A 17,800-nucleotide genomic window follows, 5' to 3' on the forward strand; every position below is an offset into this window, starting at 1 on the left:
TGTTTGTGAGGATGGGAGATAGTTTGGTGAAGGTAGGGTCCCTGGGCCCAGAGATGGGAGGCAAGTGAAGTGTCATTTATCAAACGTATTAGCATATAGGGCCAGAGGACTGAACGCACTCTTGTGTGTCCTAGTCTAAATTGAGTCACCAAGCAAAAGGCTCCATTAAGAGAAAGTTTGATAAGAACCAAAAATAAGGGGGGCAAGGTGGTATCAGGAGAGTGGAGCTCTACGTATAGTGGATGCTGGTCTGAGCAGTTCCAGAAGAGTAATGCCAATACTGGAGTCATGCTTTAGGAGAGACCAGTGTGACTCAGTAAGGTGGCTAAATTTACCTAAAGGGTTGGAATGGAGTGGAATTGTCTTTCCTGGTTCAAAGTCACCGAAGCAATGAAGCTTAGGAAAAGCACCTCTCCAAAATACATCGTTTTTCATCTGCAAAAAAGGGGAAGAAAATATTCCTTGTTTTATAACTCATCAACTGCTCTAAACCTTTACTCAGCTTTATTCCAGGAAAGAGGGAACTGATTGAACTGTATGATTGTCAGAGACAGTATATTCTTGGCAAATTGAAGATATATAGCTTTACGGTTTAAAGTTCAGTATCTGGAATCAAACAAACCTGGGTTTGAATCTTTGTCTGATATTTATTAGCTTTATGAATTGGGGGAAGTTGCTTAAACTCTGTAAGCCTCTGTTTACAGAGATGAGAAAGAAATGAAAAATTGAATATTGTTCATGGGGCTCCCATTGCCAAGTTAAAGAGATAGAAGATAAATACACAGAAAAATAGAAGAAAAAGTGCAAATGAATATTTTAATAGATGAAATAATTTGCTATTAACTGAATTAGTAAAAGGAAAATAAGTGCTGTTGTTGTTATTATTGTTAACATTAAAAAAAAATTCTGGTTAAATTACCCACACTCATGGAAAATGGAGACAGAACACAAAAGTGTACACTGATGTTCCAAGAGTCCTCCTTTTTTTTTGAGGTACGTGGGCCTCTCACTGTTGTGGCCTCTCCCGTTGCAGAGCACAGGTTCTGGACGCGCAGGCTCAGCGGCTATGGCTCACGGGCCTAGTCGCTCCGCGGCATGTGGGCTCTTCCCGGACCGGGGCACGAACCCGTGTCCCCTGCATCGGCAGGCGGACTCTCAACCACTGCACCACCAAGGAAGCCCCAAGAGTCCTTCTTTTATTGTTTACTTTCTGTTTCAGGAACTTCCTTGAGTCATTCTTTTAGAGTAAATCTATTGGTAGACAAATTCTCTTTGTTTTACTTCCTCTTATAATGTCTTGATTTCCTCTTCATTACTGAAGGATACTTTTGTTGGATGTAGAATTCTAGGTTGATGGGTGTTTACTTTCAGCACCTGAAAAATGTTGTGCCACTTCCTACAAGCCCTCATGGCTTCTGGTGAGAAATTATGTCATTTGAATTGTTTTTCTCCTGTAGGTAAGGCATCATTTGTCTCTTGCTGCTCTTAAGATTTTTTTCTTTGCCTTTGGTTTTCAGAAGTTTGACTATGACGTGTGTTATTGCAGAATTCTTTGAGTTTCTCTTTGGAGTTTGCTCAGTGTCTTGAATATGTATGCATTGTGCCAAATTTGGGAAACTTTCAGCCCTTATCTAAAAATGCTTTCTCAGCCCTGCTTTTTTCTCCTGTCCTGGAACTCCAATGACACAAATGTTAGCTCTTTTGTTGTAGTCCCCCGGTCTCTGTCCTTGTTTTTTTTTTTTCTTTTTTTCCCCTAGTCCATTTTCTCTCTGTTGTTCAGATTGGGTTATTTCTATTGTTCTGTCTTCAAGTTTACTGATCTTTTTCTCCGTCCTCTCCATTCTCCTGTTGGGCTTATCCATTGAGTTCTTCTTTTCTTTTTTTGTTTATTGCATTTTTCAATTCTAAAATTTCCATTTGTTTCTAATTTATATCATCATTATAAAAACGGCAACTTTCTATTGTTTTCATTTTTTTCAAGCATGTTCGTAATTGTTGAAGCTCTATGGCTGCTATAAAATCTTTGTCAGATAATTCCAACATCTGTGTTATCTCAGTGTTGGCGTCTGTTTATTGATTTTTTTCTCCTTCAAGTTGAGATTTTGCTGCTTCTTGCATGACAAGTGACATTCAATTGTATCCTAGACATTTACAGTGTTATGTTATGAAACTCTGGATCTTACTGAAATCTTCTGGTTTAGGAGACTTTATCTGACACTGTTCCAGAGGGGAAGTGGGTGGGAAGCTGCCTCCTCACTGCCAAGTGGTGGTAGATGTCTAGATTACCCACTTGGTCTCTATTGACACCCAGGGGACAGGGTGGGCGGGCGTAGTCCTATAAGTGATAGGTGGGCAGAGGATTCAGGCTCCACCTGTGATCTCTACTGACATTGTGAGGGAGGGCCATTGTTATGGTCAGGCTGGGATGAGATTCTTGACTCCACTAAGGGAGAAGTCGTGCCCAGCAAATCTATAATCCCCTCAGCCTTTGCTGACAGTGTTGGGAGTGGGGCTGCACATTTTTCTGTCACCACTGGGGTGGTGTCAGCGGAGGCCATTTGGACTGCTACCCTCACTTTGTGGTAGCAAGGCACCTCTCCCCCATAGCACTGATGGTAGAGACCATGTGGGGAGCAGTAATGAGGCGCCTCTCTCCCTCAGGCCAAGGTGGTTGGGGTAGTGGCGGTTATAGTCTAAATGTTTTCTATTTTGCTTGGCTACGCCTTTCCTAGTCCTTTGGTTAGAGAGAATTGTCTCTTCTTGGGGCTTTTTTTCCTCCTCCTTGTGGGTGCCTGTTGGCACTTAACAGGTGACTGCTTCTCTCGCAAAAAGAAAGCCCAGGGAACTCACTTCAGTGTCTTTCCCCAGGTCCTGTGCCGGTCTGCCTCCTCTCTACCTTTCAAAGTCTTCTTATGTTTACTTTATATATAGTGACTAGAGTTTTAATTGAACTCCTTCTGTGCCTATCTTTGAGCCATAATTCATAACTAGTGAATATATAAATTGGTTCTGACTTTTTGTATTATAAATTATTCTTCAGTGAACATCTTTATGTCTAAAACCTTAGGATAGATTATTAGGAAAGGAAATACTGACCAGAAGTATGTGAACATATATAAAATTTTTGATATATTTGCCAAATTGTTTTCCAGAAGGAACATACCCACATGTACTTTTACTAGCAATGTGTAAAAGTACTCATTTTAAAAGATACCCTAGCCAACGTTAAAATTTTCCTAATTTTAAAGGTGCAAATTGGTATGAGAGTTAAATTTCTACCATGGTTTTGAAAGATATGAAGGACTAGCATGATTTATTATAAAATAATCCACCAAAGAAAAGGTATAACAATAATATCACTTTTCTGAATGCTTAAAAAGTGCCAGGCATGCTCTTGAACCTTTAACATTTTATTCTCATAACAACTTAATGAGGTTAGTATTATGATCTTCTTTTTTATGAGACTTGGAGACTGGAGGTAATTTGCCTAGGTCACATAATTAATAAGTGGTAGAATTGAAATTTAATCCAGTGTTCTCCAGCTCCAAATCCCTCGCATGGATTCACTGTGGGCAGCAATAGTGAGCTGATTTGCTTAAATGATTCACAGGCTCATTCGTTGTCAGAAATGAAGGGCAGCCTTAGAACATTTCCTCGTTCAGTATCAGCAGATGGCATAAAGGAAAAAACCATTCAATCTACTGATTCCAATTTCAATATACAACTATTAATAAGTGGTGATGGAGAGAATCAGTCAAGTATGCCAAATCTTCACCTTAATTGCAGGCTATTAAAAACCTTCAAATCAATATCTAGTTGTAAAACATGTGAATGATTTCTTTGTGAGAACTGCTTTCTGTAAAAAGTGATCAGATCTGGCAGAAAACAAGCTGAATTCTGTCAAATTGGGGTTTGGGTGGGGTTGGATGTGACTAATGCTTCAGTATTCTAAGGGATTAAAAAAAAGATCTTTTGCTTTTTAAAAATTTTTACTCAAACCCTTTAAGGTGGACTTTGATTACCATTAAAGCTCTACTCTGATGGCAATGCTTTGTAATACTCAGCAGAATAAGCCAGCAAGATATTGCCTTTCCAATCGCATCTAATATAATGATGACAACTTGAATCAGAGCCAAGGGGATTATAACAATTGCGCAGGGTCGAATGGCAGGAAAACCGAGTTTTATTCCTCACATTTAGACTGTTATTAGTGAAACCCTGTGGACAGTCTTGAGAGTTCGAAGAATGTCATAAATTACTGCAGGTGATCTTATGCAAAGTGGACAGAGGTACACAATTACTGTAAAAAGAATTTTTATCTAGTAATTTGGAAGTCTTGTTTGAGAATATGTCTGTACACATAGATAAATTAGGCCTGAAAATTCCAGTTCAGCTAATTTACCACAGCTGATTAAGTTGACCCTAAATAGGAAGAGATCAATTATTTCCAGTTGCTGTTCGGTGGTATCATTTGAACAGCCCAGATTTTGCCTTTATGTCACTTGTTGAAAGGGGTGGTGTGTGGAAATGATAAGGCCTTGTTAGACATAAATCAGATTATAATAAAAATACTGGAATCCAACTTTAATGCCTGTTGTTACTCGCAATGGGATTTTGATAAAACACAAAGCCTATTATATCTAAAGTTTGAATATTATGTTAATCAGAATTCCTGCTGCTAATTTCTATTTTTATATTGAATTTTTGTTAATTAATGAACAGTGTGTTTATTTAGAGAAAAGACAATATCTTATTAAATAGCTTTTTCATACAAACACAAAGGAAAGATTATTTGACAATCAACATGCAAACAGCATGTATGCACCTGAGAAAGTGTTTGGGGGAATCTTTTGCCTGCAAAGTATTGAAAGAGTGTTTGCTTATGCATATATTATATATAAATATATAAATATATGTGTATATACATTTGTTTATTTGTTTGTTTGTTTATTCATTTATTTATATTGCTTGTTCTCTGTTACTCTGGAAACAATTCAACATTTTCTCCAGGTGAGGAAGCCTGTTATCTCCAATTCTTCATGAATTATTGAGAAAAATGATATGAGTAACACTTCAGTTGTCAACTCTATGCTACGATGACATACAATGCAATTCGTTGTGACCTTGAACTGAAGGTTAATTCAACCCTTATGAAATTTGTTGAAAATAAAATTAGGAAATTTAGTCAAAGCATGAAAAATGCAAAGAATCTGATTAAGTTTTGCTTCCTCTAAAGAGATGAGATTTTATGTGTAGGAGCTAAAGTGATTTACATTCAATACATTTGTGTTTGTTACACTCAAAATTGTAAGTAAAGTATTTATTTTTGGAAAAATAAGGAATGTAAAATTTGGAGAAATAATATATACAAGTAAAATGACTCACAACATATTCAGTGGCAGAGCATACCTGTCCGTAGTTCACAATACTTGTGTACCGTTGGGATATATATATATGTATATATATGTGTGTATATATACACATACTTTTAACTTTGGAAGATGAGAAAATTTGACATTGTGTTTTGTTCTATGTATTTTAACCATTTTTGGAGAATCAAAATATTGGTGAGTATAGCTGTAGAAAAAAAATTTATTTCCATGCTATTGGGAAAATAAGTGAACTACTGGGAGAATATATTTACAACTTATATATTATATCACACTTAATATAAAAGAATACCTACAAATTAATACAAGGAAAAATAATCCCATTGAAAAATGGGCAAAATATATGAGGTAATCTGAAAAAAATTGAACCTTAACTGTAATCAACTGTAATGAATGAGATATGATATATTGCCCATTGAACTGGTCCCCAAAATGTCTAATATCCAGAGCTGGTTGGTGACAGTATAGGGACATGGTTGCTGTTGATAGCAGTATAAAAGAGTATAGCTTTTTAGAAAACAATTTGACAGTATATAAAAAATGTAACTGTATATACCCTTTAATCTCACAATTAGACATAAAGAATTTATCCTGTAGAAGTATTCATATACATGCAGTAAGTTATATGTATATTAGTCTCATTGCAACCTTGTTCATAATACTAAAAGGGGTGATAACTAAATGTTCATTTACAGGGTAATGATGATGACAAAAATTATGGTTTTATAGACTGCTATGAATTCATTAATCAGACAACTTTATATTAGGACCATACAATTTATTGTCCAAACTAGGCTACTTTTGATAGTAAAAAAGGGCACTGTTAATAGTTAATCCAGGAAAATAGGATAAACCCAGACAAATGTCCAAAACATAGTGTTAGGTAAGGAAAACAGAAAGAAAGAAAGAGAGGGAGGGAGGGAGGGAGGCAGGGAGGGAGGGAGGGAGAGAGGGAGGGAGGGAGGCAGGGGGAGAGAGAGAGAGAGAAAGAAAGAAAGAAAAAGAAAGAAAGAAAGGAAGGAAGGAAGAAAGGGGGGGGGAGGGAGGGAGGAGAGAGGAGGGAGAAAGGAATATATATTTGAATCTTCCAATACTAAAACTCTGGATGTGCATATCTGTATAAATGCATAGAAAGAAGCATGGAAAAATACACACTAAACTGCTAATATTTGTTAACTTCTGGGGAGGACCATGGAATTAAGAAGAGTGAAGGTAAACTTATTCTTTTAAGTGTATTTTTTTTTTACAGTGAGCAATCATTTTTAATTATAAAATGAAATAGCAATAAAAACCTTCCAAAAATTGACTATTAAAAAAAACCCCAGTTTTGTATGCATCACCCAGTAATTTAGTTTCGTTAATTGTGAGGACTGCTTTGGCTGATATGGTCACCTCCAAGTGAAGATCCTACAATGTCTAAGTACAAAGCTGAAGGCAGTGGAATCACTTTCAACAAAAACCTTCCTCAGTAGTAATGAACAGTGAGTGTTTTGTTGCTCTCAGATAGAATAGAAAGGTACAATTATGAATAAGCACAAATTTTATATTATGTTAAAGAATTTAACATAGTTTTTTTTTTTGTGGTACGCGGGCCTGTCACTGTTGTGGCCTCTCCCGTTGCGGAGCACAGGCTCTGGACGCGCAGGCTCAGCGGCCACGGCTCACGGGCCTAGCCGCTCCGCAGCATGTGAGATCTTCCCCAACCGGGGCATGAACCCGCGTCCCCTGCATCAGCAGGTGGACTCTCAACCACTGCGCCACCAGGGAAGCCCTAACATAGTTTTATAGTCGTTAAATGCCAGGTGAAAACTGTTTATAACTTAATTATTCTTATGATCCAAGTTCTAATTATAGTACCTTATATGAACTTCTGTGTTGATGGAAACAGTTCAGACATATCTGACTTTGCTAGTGACTTCCTGATGGAAAAAAACAATAACTAACTGCAGGGTTCTTTCCATAGTAATGATTTTGCTGGTCAATCCGTTAGGTCTTTGGAACACCACAACTGACAGTTATGCTAGACTAGAAGGTTATTCATTCATTCTTTTACCATGTGCCTGATACTGTTTTAGGTACTGGAGGTACAGAAAAACATTAAAAATCCCTGCCCACGAGGAACTTATTTTCTAGCTGTGGGAAAGTGGGAGACAGATACTAAACAGTAAGTAAAATAAAAGTCTATTAGATTGTGGTGAGTGTTATGGGAAATGTAAATTGAACAGAGAGTGCTGAGTGGGAGGTATATTTTATTTTTAAATAAAATGATAAAGAAAGGAAAATATCTGAAGGAGGTGAGGGAGCAAGCCAGGAGGATAACTGGGAAACAAGAGGAGCAAGTGCTCAATGTGCAAGCGTACCTGGAGACTTAGGAACAGCGAGAAGGCCAGCATGTCTGCCCCAAAATGGGGGTGGGGAGGGCTTCCCTGGTGGCTCAGTGGTTAAGAATCCGCCTGCCAATACAGGGGACACAGGTTCAAGCCCTGGTCCAGGAAGATCCCACATGCCGCGGAGCAACTAAGCCCGCGAGTCACAACTACTGAGCCTGCGTGCCACAACTACTGAAGCCTGCATGCCTAGAGCCCGTGCTCCGCAACAAGAGAAGCCGCTGCAATGAGAAGCCTGCGCACCGCTAGGAAGAGCAGCCCCTGCTTGCTGCAACTAGAGAAAGCCCGCCCACAGCAACACAGCCAAAAATAAATTAAAAAAAAAAAAATGAGGGCAGGGAACGGACTTGAAGAACTGAGGTCAGAGAGGCGACAGCCTGCTCTTGTAGGGCCTTGTGGGTCATTATAAAGACTGACTTTTAACAGAGCAAGGTAGAAAGACACTGAAAGATCTTAAGTGAGAGTGAGATGATTTAACTTACATTTTAACAGGATCACTGTTCAAGCTCTTTCTTCTATCAACTGCTTTTATCCATTTAAGAAGCCAACTCTCTAGGGTTCTGATTGGTTATTAAATTCTTTTATAGCATGTACTTACAGGGAAGAGTAGATAAAAGGTATGTTTAAAAATGTACTTATATTTAGTTCTTAATCTCAAATAGCCACAAATGAAAATAACATTAGACAATTTTATCCAGTGCACGGAACAAGAAAGTGAAAAGGTTTTACTTACATATACTTAGATTCTAAGGAGAAATTCAAAACAATAGGCATGTTGTATAGAAATTAAGAGACATCAAATCTCTTAAATCCATCTTTATTTGTTTATTTATTTTTTCATCTCTATTGCCTCAGCCTTGGTTCAGGACAACATTTCTTCCCTGGAGGTTTGTGGTAATCTCTTCCTAACTGGTTAGGGTACTTTAAGCTTCCCTTCTGTCGATGCCATAGTTCAGATATCATTTCTTTTCTAATGTACTATAATGGCTTCTCCTAACCTGTTTTTCTGCCTGCATTCTTGCTCTGCCTTCAGTACTTTCAATTGTGTCATCACAGAGCTTTTTCTATTATGGAAATGTTATCCTCAACTAAAAATTTTCAATGGTTATATATAGAGTTCAGGTTAAAGCTGAACTCCTTAGGATGGCAGAGAGGCTTAATATCTAGTCTCACACTATCAATGTTATCTTTAAAGAACTACTTAAAGCTTCCTGCATGTGCTATGGTTTACCTTGATTCCATGCCTTTTCACATGCTACTTCCTTGGTTCACTTCTACTTGTCATTCACGACTCAGGCCATGTGCTGCCTCTTTTTGGGAAGTCAGGGTTACCTGCCTTTCCTATAGGCAACCACAGTACATTTTGTAAATATTATAACTGTTGGTTTATTCCATTGGTTTATATACTATTTGAGGGGAGAGTCTAAGTATTATTTGCCTTTGTATTTCCAAGACCTAACACGTAGCAGATGGTAAATAAATGATCTCTGCAGGAGATAAAGTACCATGAAGAAAGTAAAGAGGGAAGATTGGTATGTAACTTAAACATGACCTCTGTCCTGGATTATAAAGAGAAATGCAATAGAGATGCCAACAGTTGACTGAAGTTATATGAGGCAAAAGAAACTGGGTCAGCACTGTTCCTTGCCCAGAGTTCATTAGCTACTTAAAATAAATCAGAATATTGAAGCAGAACTTGCAAGTTATAGCTGCCTTTACTATTACTGTCATTGGTGTTTCAAGTGAAGATTTTTACAATTCATACATACATCTGTTAGATCTACATTTTAATGTAATTTTTTTCCTTAAAATTCCGAAGAATATGAAGGCATTACAGTGGCCTCTTGATAGATTAGACTAGAGGAAGAATTGCTCCTCTAATAGCTGTTGCTACATTGATTGAAGATCTTTCAGTAGATTTGCAAAGGAGATATGGGAAAGTACTTCTTGTGATAGTCAAAGTCTGTGACAGTTAAATGGAGTTGGGGATAGATAACAGAATGCATTTATTTAATTTAACAAATATCTGACCAGCTGCAATGGGCCAGGTGCTGACCTACGTACTGGAGATACAATTTTAAACTAAAAGCAATGCTACCCTCATGTAACTTGTATTAGAATGTCTTTTCTAATTTCCATTCTGTAAATGAGTATGGGGGTAGAAATTGTGTGAGACCAAAACATTCAACAGGTCTGGTTTGCCCTTGAAAATGGAGGAGAAGTGGAAGGAATCTAAAAGCTTAGCTTTCTGTCATACCCCTGGCAATTCTGTAGAGTCGGAACTGAACAAAAGGAAAAAAAAGATATGGGAACAGCAAGGAACATTGTTGATTTACAATGTTTCAGGTGTACAGCAAAGTGATTCAGTTCACATATATATATATATATTACTATTTTTCAGATTCTTTTCTATTATAGGTTATTACAAGGTATTTAATATAGTTCCCTGTGCTATACAGTTAAGTCCTTGTTGGTTATCTGTTTTACATATAGTAATGTGTATATGTTAATCCCAAATTCCCAATTATCCCTCCCCCCTTCCCCTTTGGTAACCATAAGTTTGTTTTCTATATCTGTGAGTCTATTTCTGTTCTGTAAATAAGTTCATTTGTATCATTTTTTAGATTCCACATATAAGTGATATACGGTATTTGTCTTTCTCTGACTTCATTTACTATGATAATCTCTAGGTCCATCCATGTTGCTGCAAATGGCATTATTTCATTCTTTTTAAGGTTGAGTAATATTCCAGTGTGTGTGTGTATTTATATATATATATATATATATATATGTATTATATATATATATATATATATATATATATATATATATATATATATATCTCACGTCTTCTTTATCCATTCATCTGTTGATGGGCATTTAGGTTGCTTCCATGTCTTGGCTATTGTAAATAGTGCTGCTATGAACAGTGGGGTGCATGTATCTTTTCAAATTATAGTTTTCTCCAGATATATGCCCAGGAGTGGGATTGCTGGGTCATATGGTAACTCTATTTGTAGTTTTTTAAGGAGCCTCCATACTGGTCTCCATAGTGGCTGCACGAATTTACATTCCTAACAGCAGTGTAGGAGCGTTCCGTTTTCTCCACACCCTCTCCAGCATTTATTATTTGTAGACTTCTTCATGATGGCCATTCTGACCGGTGTGAAGTGGTACTTTGTTGTAGTTTTGATTTGCATTTTTCTAATAATTAGTGATGTTGAGCATCTTTTCATGTGCCTGTTGGGCCATCCGTATACTCCCACATATTTTGTAACATACTTTTATGTAATACTTACCAATTAAAATTATAGATACTATGGACATACAGTAATAAATTACTATAAACTTTAATAAGTTAAATTTTAACAACTCAGCCCCTGGCTACTAAACAAATATTTGTTGGGTAAATTAATGAATTAATTAACAAATCTGGCAAGTTGTTCATTCTTGAACAGAAAAAAGACACTAGCAAAAGAAGAGGGAAACATCTTTAGGGACTGAATTTTTAGGCAGGAAACTAGTGAAGTGTAAGTCATGTTTCCATTGTTTCTTTTTCATTGGAGTAGGACATGTGAAAGATAAAGGAATCTCTGGGAAGGGAACTACTGGCAATGCAGTTAGTATTGATGAAATGGGCTTAGATACCTGTATCATGACTTAATATCCTGCAAAGATAGGCTCTTGGCTAGAGTGAGATGCATATTGCAAAATGGGGAAGAACAAACATGTTTTCCCAGAGGTTAGCCGACCTGTTCAAGAAGGTTCTACATTGAAAATGTAGAGAAAGAAAAACAAATTCCCAGATAAAGCCATGATGCTGATTTCTTTGGAGGAGAAAAGATAGGAATGGAAAGAAAAACAAGACTGAGGGAGCTTCTCAGTGATTCGCATGAGAAAATAATTTAAAAAGACTGAAAATATTACTTAGAAATTCAAATACCAAAACACATGTAAAGCACATGGATTGTAAATAAAACAAATGCATGTTGCAAAATGTATACACATATGGGAAGTACTAAGACTTGTTGGAAATATTTTTATGAAACAGTTTATCTCATGCACCAAATAAATAATTACTAAAAATCTGATAGAAGGGAATGTATAATAGTATGATATGTCAAGAAAATACACCTTTAAGGATATCCACAAAATATATACCTTACAGGTGGATGAAAGAGGCAGAAGTGATGTTGAACTGACTTTACCGAGGAAACAGATGATGTGTTCTTGATATATTTTACAAAACTGGCAGACAATCAAGATATAGTAGTAATGGGGATATAATCTGGCCATATGCTGGAAGCCTTAGTCAGCCAAATACAGAGCATCTGACAAGTTCTTGACTTGCTTGATGAAAATTCTGACTCCCAGAGAGTGAAGGAAAATGTCAAAACATCCTTGAAGTGGCAGAGCCAGTATGCTAACATTTTGTATTTTTATAAAAAGGAAAAGAAAATGTATATGATTATGTGTTGGATGCATTTTAATACTTATTTTACAAACCTCTATAGGGACACAGGAGGAACTGGTAACATTAGCTGCCTCTGGGAAAGAGGGCTGGTGGCTGGGGAACAGGGATAGCAGAGATACTTTTAACATTTTTTTTTTTTTTTACTTTAGAAATTTTGAAGTGTGCAATTCTATTGCTTATTCCAAAGGTAAGTTAAAATGATCAAAGACACCCCTTAAAAAGAAAAAGTTCCAAATTAACATTTATGCTGGGTAACAGGGAAGGACCCTTTTAAGATAAAACATAACATTTTGTGTAGCTTTTATTAAACCATTTATATTGTATTGCAGTCATATAATATGAGTAAACCTCTTAAGCAATTTACCAGATTAACCAGAGAATTCGCTGCTGTCTGGAAAATATACTACTTGATACTGAAGGCACACTGGATGCTCCCAGCTGGGGGTCTCCCTTTCTTGTACTCATGCCTTTGCCTCTCTCCAAGTGGGGTGTGTGCTTAACAAGACTCAGTTGTGTGTGTATTCAAACCTGATTATGTCCATTATACTTGATATTTTAAAACATGTAATTTAATTAAATACTAAACTGATGAGATTTTAAGTGTGGAGTGAAAGAGTTATTATTTCTTGTAAACTTATTTGAATGCTTTCGAAAGACTATAAAAATAAGATGTTAAAACAAGTGCTGTCAGGATAGATTTTGAACAAGACAACTGTAGACTGGGAAAAGAATCACAAAAGTCTACATGATTTTAGGACTCCAATACTTCTACAGTGTTGTTACATTTTTACTCTATTTTAAATAAACTGAAAATAGAAATGATAGATGATGTGTTATGGCTCCACAAAAAAGACAATGCAAAATTCCAATCAGCAATCGACCCAAAGGACTTGACCCTCTGTGTTTAAGTTGGATGAGTGAATGTATATTTAAAGGTCTAAGTTAAAAATATACACTTCAGTTTTTTATGTGTTATGATTCTCCACTCTAATAGTTTCTGTTTAGCCCACTGACCACAGACCTTATCCTGTGTTGGCTTAAGTACCTGACTCTTCCACAGAACTCTTAACTTTAGAAGAGGGGCCATATCTTGTTCATCTTCGTAACCCTTGTGTATCATATGGATCTTAGAACACAGCAGATGGTCAGTAAATGTTTGTTAAATAATTACTGTGCCAACAGAGTTGAAAGTGGCATATGTTTTTGCTTAGTCCTGATACTGGGGAGTCACCAGGTCTGTCAACAAAACTTGAGAAGAGTAGAATAAACAGCCCTGGGGAAAAACTAAATTCAGGAGCTGAGTTAAGAGAAAGAATAACCAGGTTAATGGAAGGAGCTGGACAATCTCATCTTTGATCACTGTAAGAACTAAAATATGAAGCAAATTTAGAGTCAAAGCCAACAGAAAAGGACAAAGAAACAAGAGGAAGAAAATCAATATATTAGGAGTTCCGAAGCAAGAGTAAATTCATTTGAAATGTTATGGCCATATGCTTCTCAACATTCCTCTACTGACCTTCAAGATGAAATACTCAGAGCGAGCTTTCAACAGATGAAATTCTGGAAACTGTTAATTCTATAGGAGTTAATTCTGTTAATTCTATAGGAGTTTGTCGGTAAGGGGAAATGAAAGTTTTCTTGGGAGAAAATAACTCAGTCATTTTAGAGTTTGTGATAACCAGGGAGGGGGAAACTTTTCTTAGATGCACATAATAGACCAGAATTTCCCAAAGTGTGTTCCATGGAACATGAGATTGCAATATTCTCTGTACTGCACAGAGTACATTTTCTTATTTATTTACTTGTTCTCTATTCTCTGTCTCTCCTTCTGGAATGTAATCTCCACAAGAGAACTGGCTCTTCTGGCCTGCCTTGCTTACTGCCACAGGCCCACAGATTTAAATAGTGCCTGGCACATCTTAAGTGCCTCAGGAATATTTATTAAATGAAGGGCCAGGGAACAGCATGGAGAGGCAGGAACCCAGACAGCCCCAGAGACAGCAGGGACAGAGTTGCACCAATAGGATCACAGGTGAAGGTCATTGTGAAGCAGAAAGAGGCATCAATTACCCAAACCTCCACCACCAAATGGGACATTTTATTTATAAACTGAAAATAAACGGAGCTCCTTTTTTGCCCTCTACAAGGCACCGCAGTAGAGACGCAAGGTTCAAGGCATAGATGCCTGGGAGACTGGTGGTAACCTTGTTAGAAATAGAGAAGACATATCTCTATGGAAGGTGAAAAGGCTCATTAATTACTTTTATAGAAATTGTTATCTGCTTAGTTTATAGCAAAAAAAAGTTCATTAGCTGGTGAACATAGTTTCAATAATTTAAAAATACAATTTATGAGACTGTTTCATAGTAACTGTAGGAGACACTTTATCATTTCTCTCTAAATCACTCAAACGGAAAGACGGACTCATTATGCAATCATCTAAGTACTCTTAATTAAAGAGATAATGTTCATACCATAATCTTTTAAAAAAATGACTAAGTTGTGAAACTTAAGGACAAAAGAAAGAAAAGAGTACTTCCTGCCTTTGCATATATAATTCCACAGAAAGCAGTGGCTCTCAATGGTACTAGAATCGAGAATTTTAAGGAGCAAACCGATGGCAAGTCACACCCCAGAATTTCTGGGGGTGGGACCCAAGCCTCAGAAATTTTTAACATGCTCTCTGGGTGAGTCTAATGTGCAGCTGGGCTGAGGACAATGAAAGCAAGAGATGTGATGGAGGGGAGTACTGGAGACTGTCTTTTATGAGAGTAAATCTGAACTGTAGTGGGAAGTTGGAACTTAAATTCACATCCACAGTTTCAAATCTGAATGCTCTAAATATGATATTTTATATGGAACTCTTTAACTTCTCATAATATTAGATTTTTTTTTTCCATTAAGGATTTGATATACTGATCTGGAAGTAAACCCTTCAGAATGACTAAGAACTGATCATTAGAGACAGAATGTCATCACACACTGGAAATGGTCACTATATAGCCAATCAGATTTTTTAATCTTTTTGAGGTAAAGATTGTGAGCTGCTGAAATAGTTTATTAATAGAGTTTATTCATAGAAAATTATTAATTTTAATTTATTAAAATTATTTCTCTACAAATACTTGAAATTAAAGTCGTTATATATTTTGGGATGTTTAAATTGAACTCTGCCTAGTGAAAGGGAGACAGACCAGATGATTAAGGAAATTATTTTCAAACAAGAAAGCTTACTTATTTTATTTGTTAACCATGATTAAACTTTGCCGTAGGACTCTTGAAGTTGGTTCGGTGGTACGTGTGGTTCTGGTACTGCAACCACACGTTCCATTTTTAGGAAGATGGCTAACAGGCTGCCCAGTGTGGGTGTGGACAGATGCCCGTTCCCTGACTGCTGTGACAGTGTGGTTGACTGCAATAAAGGGACACTCCATTTCCTTCTTCTACTCCTCCCCTTCCCTGTCAGTCAGCTTCCCCAACATCACTGTCAGTCCACTGGGCTACTGTTCTATCCCTACTCTAGACTGAATACTTAATTATATGCCAGGAACATACAATACTGCTACAAGACGATACTATTATTATCTTCGCTTTCTAGATGAGGAAAGAGGGGTGTGGAAACGCAAGACAACTTCCCTAGTCACTCAACTAGGTTGGTGAGTTGTAAAGCCAACCTTGGAGCTTAGGTCCGTCTGGCCCGGAAGTCCATCTCAAAAGCATTCTATTTGCTCTTTCATCCTTTCACTGTGGATGGATTCCCAGGTCACACTCTGAGCTGCTGCCCGCTGGAATCAGATCCTGTCTAGCCAGTCTGCAGAATGGAACATTTCTGCCCTTTCTTACTTCCCACTACCTGGATCAGTCACCCTGACCATGGATGCCACACCCAGGATATGTGGTATCTAAGAAGATCCCACCGAAGGAGAAAACTAGGGATACACTGGAAAATCAAAGCATGCCCCGCTGCCCACGACCTGTAGTTTTGCTTGAAGAGTGAGTCCATCGGTACTTTAGTCTCTCTCAGCAACAATTTCCTCTTATTCCCCCGGAGAAGGGATCATGGTTGCTTTCTGGCTATTGCCATTAGATTTTCCCTCATGCAATGGAGCTAGACACTTCTGCTATGATTTCCCCCATTGGAAGGCCCCAAGAGCCTTCTCCATAATCAGTGGATCAGGTCTCCCTGCAATCTTTATAACCAAATATTAAAAAGATATATATTTAAAAGCAAATGATGGCTGTTACCATTGCTTCCCTAAAAGTATTACAGTTCCATGAAAAGGAGGTGGCTGGCTTTTATCCAGCACTACAAATATTTCAAATTAGAACCATTGACTTATTGAATGCCTTTGCATAATTTACCCTAAGAAGCAAAAATTCACCCACTCAGAACCTGGTTAACTGCCAGGAGAAATAAATGTCATGCTCTTTAAAAAAAGAAAGAAAGAGGGGAAAAAAAATGTTAATTGTTGTTTATGCTGACAAGCATGGTAAATTAGTCCCCTAATGGCATAAAGGTATCCAGTGTTGCTTAATCAACATAAAATTATTTGGAGGCTCAGAATATCTGGCTCTGTGAGTCACATTAGACTCCAATCTATTCTCATTTGCATCTGAAATGATACTGTTCACAAATGCAGTAGATCTTGTCTGAGGAGACCCACTTAGGTGAAGAGTTCTCTAAAGAACTTATTACCTTATAGTAAAAATATTTTGGATAAATCATGATCAATTATATACAATTAAAATGCCTAGGGAAAGTACAAGTATGACTTTGAATCAGGGTGCTAAATTTGTTTTTGTTACCGACAATTTCAAATATTTTAAAAAGAAACTTACTCAGAAGGTCCAGTTGCCCCAAGTCAATTTTTAAAGAAGTGCTAAGCACATTAGACTCTAGCTGCCGAGTCTTGGGCCTTATACAAGCCTCTTTAGTTAATAATAATATAAGGATTTTATTGTAGGTAGGTAGATGCTATACGTAGATTCCATAAAGAAGATCCTTGAAGAGAATATGGTAGCGAGTATACTAAACAGTGTTTATCCTTTGAAAAGCTTAGTAATGACGCAAGTTGAGAATGAGTAGGAAATTTACTGGGACTCAAATCTTAGAACTTGGAAAGTGAACAAGAGAATAATGTTTACTGATCTATTTATTATCATATTAAATTCCATACTTGTTTTCTTAATGTTTCATCACTGCATGTAATGTACCATACTATGGAAAATATCAAGTCAATGCCATAAAGTAAACATTCTGGACTCAGCTGCATTAACAGCTGCACAAATAGATTGAATACTAGAGTGTGTTGTTTAGGGACTCAGGTTGATGGAATGCTATCAGGAGTTAGCACAGTGGACACCTGGTGTTTTGCTTGCTCAGTGTTCCTTCTTCTTAAATATAACACGTCTGTCCTTTTGGGGATCACCCCTCCACTCTGAGTCCACATGGTTCCAATCAGGTGACTATATACTTGACATCAGGGGTGGGGTACATGTTCCAGGCCTGGCCAGTGAGAATTCAAATCCTCTTGGCCACTGGGATTGCT

General features: G+C 37.2%; 1 protein-coding gene across 1 annotated transcript in view; it reads left to right on the forward strand.

Annotated features, from left to right (window-relative positions):
- Positions 1-17,800, forward strand: part of LMNTD1 (lamin tail domain containing 1) — a 442,963-nt gene that overhangs the window by 64,667 nt on the left and 360,496 nt on the right. Inside the window, exon 4 of the mRNA XM_060166722.1 lies at positions 12,401-12,438. The gene's annotated coding sequence lies outside the window, so the exon portion shown is untranslated. The remainder of the gene's footprint in view (positions 1-12,400; positions 12,439-17,800) is intronic.

This window comes from Lagenorhynchus albirostris, chromosome 11 (genome assembly GCF_949774975.1).
Source record: "Lagenorhynchus albirostris chromosome 11, mLagAlb1.1, whole genome shotgun sequence".
Lineage (NCBI taxonomy): Eukaryota > Metazoa > Chordata > Mammalia > Artiodactyla > Delphinidae > Lagenorhynchus > Lagenorhynchus albirostris.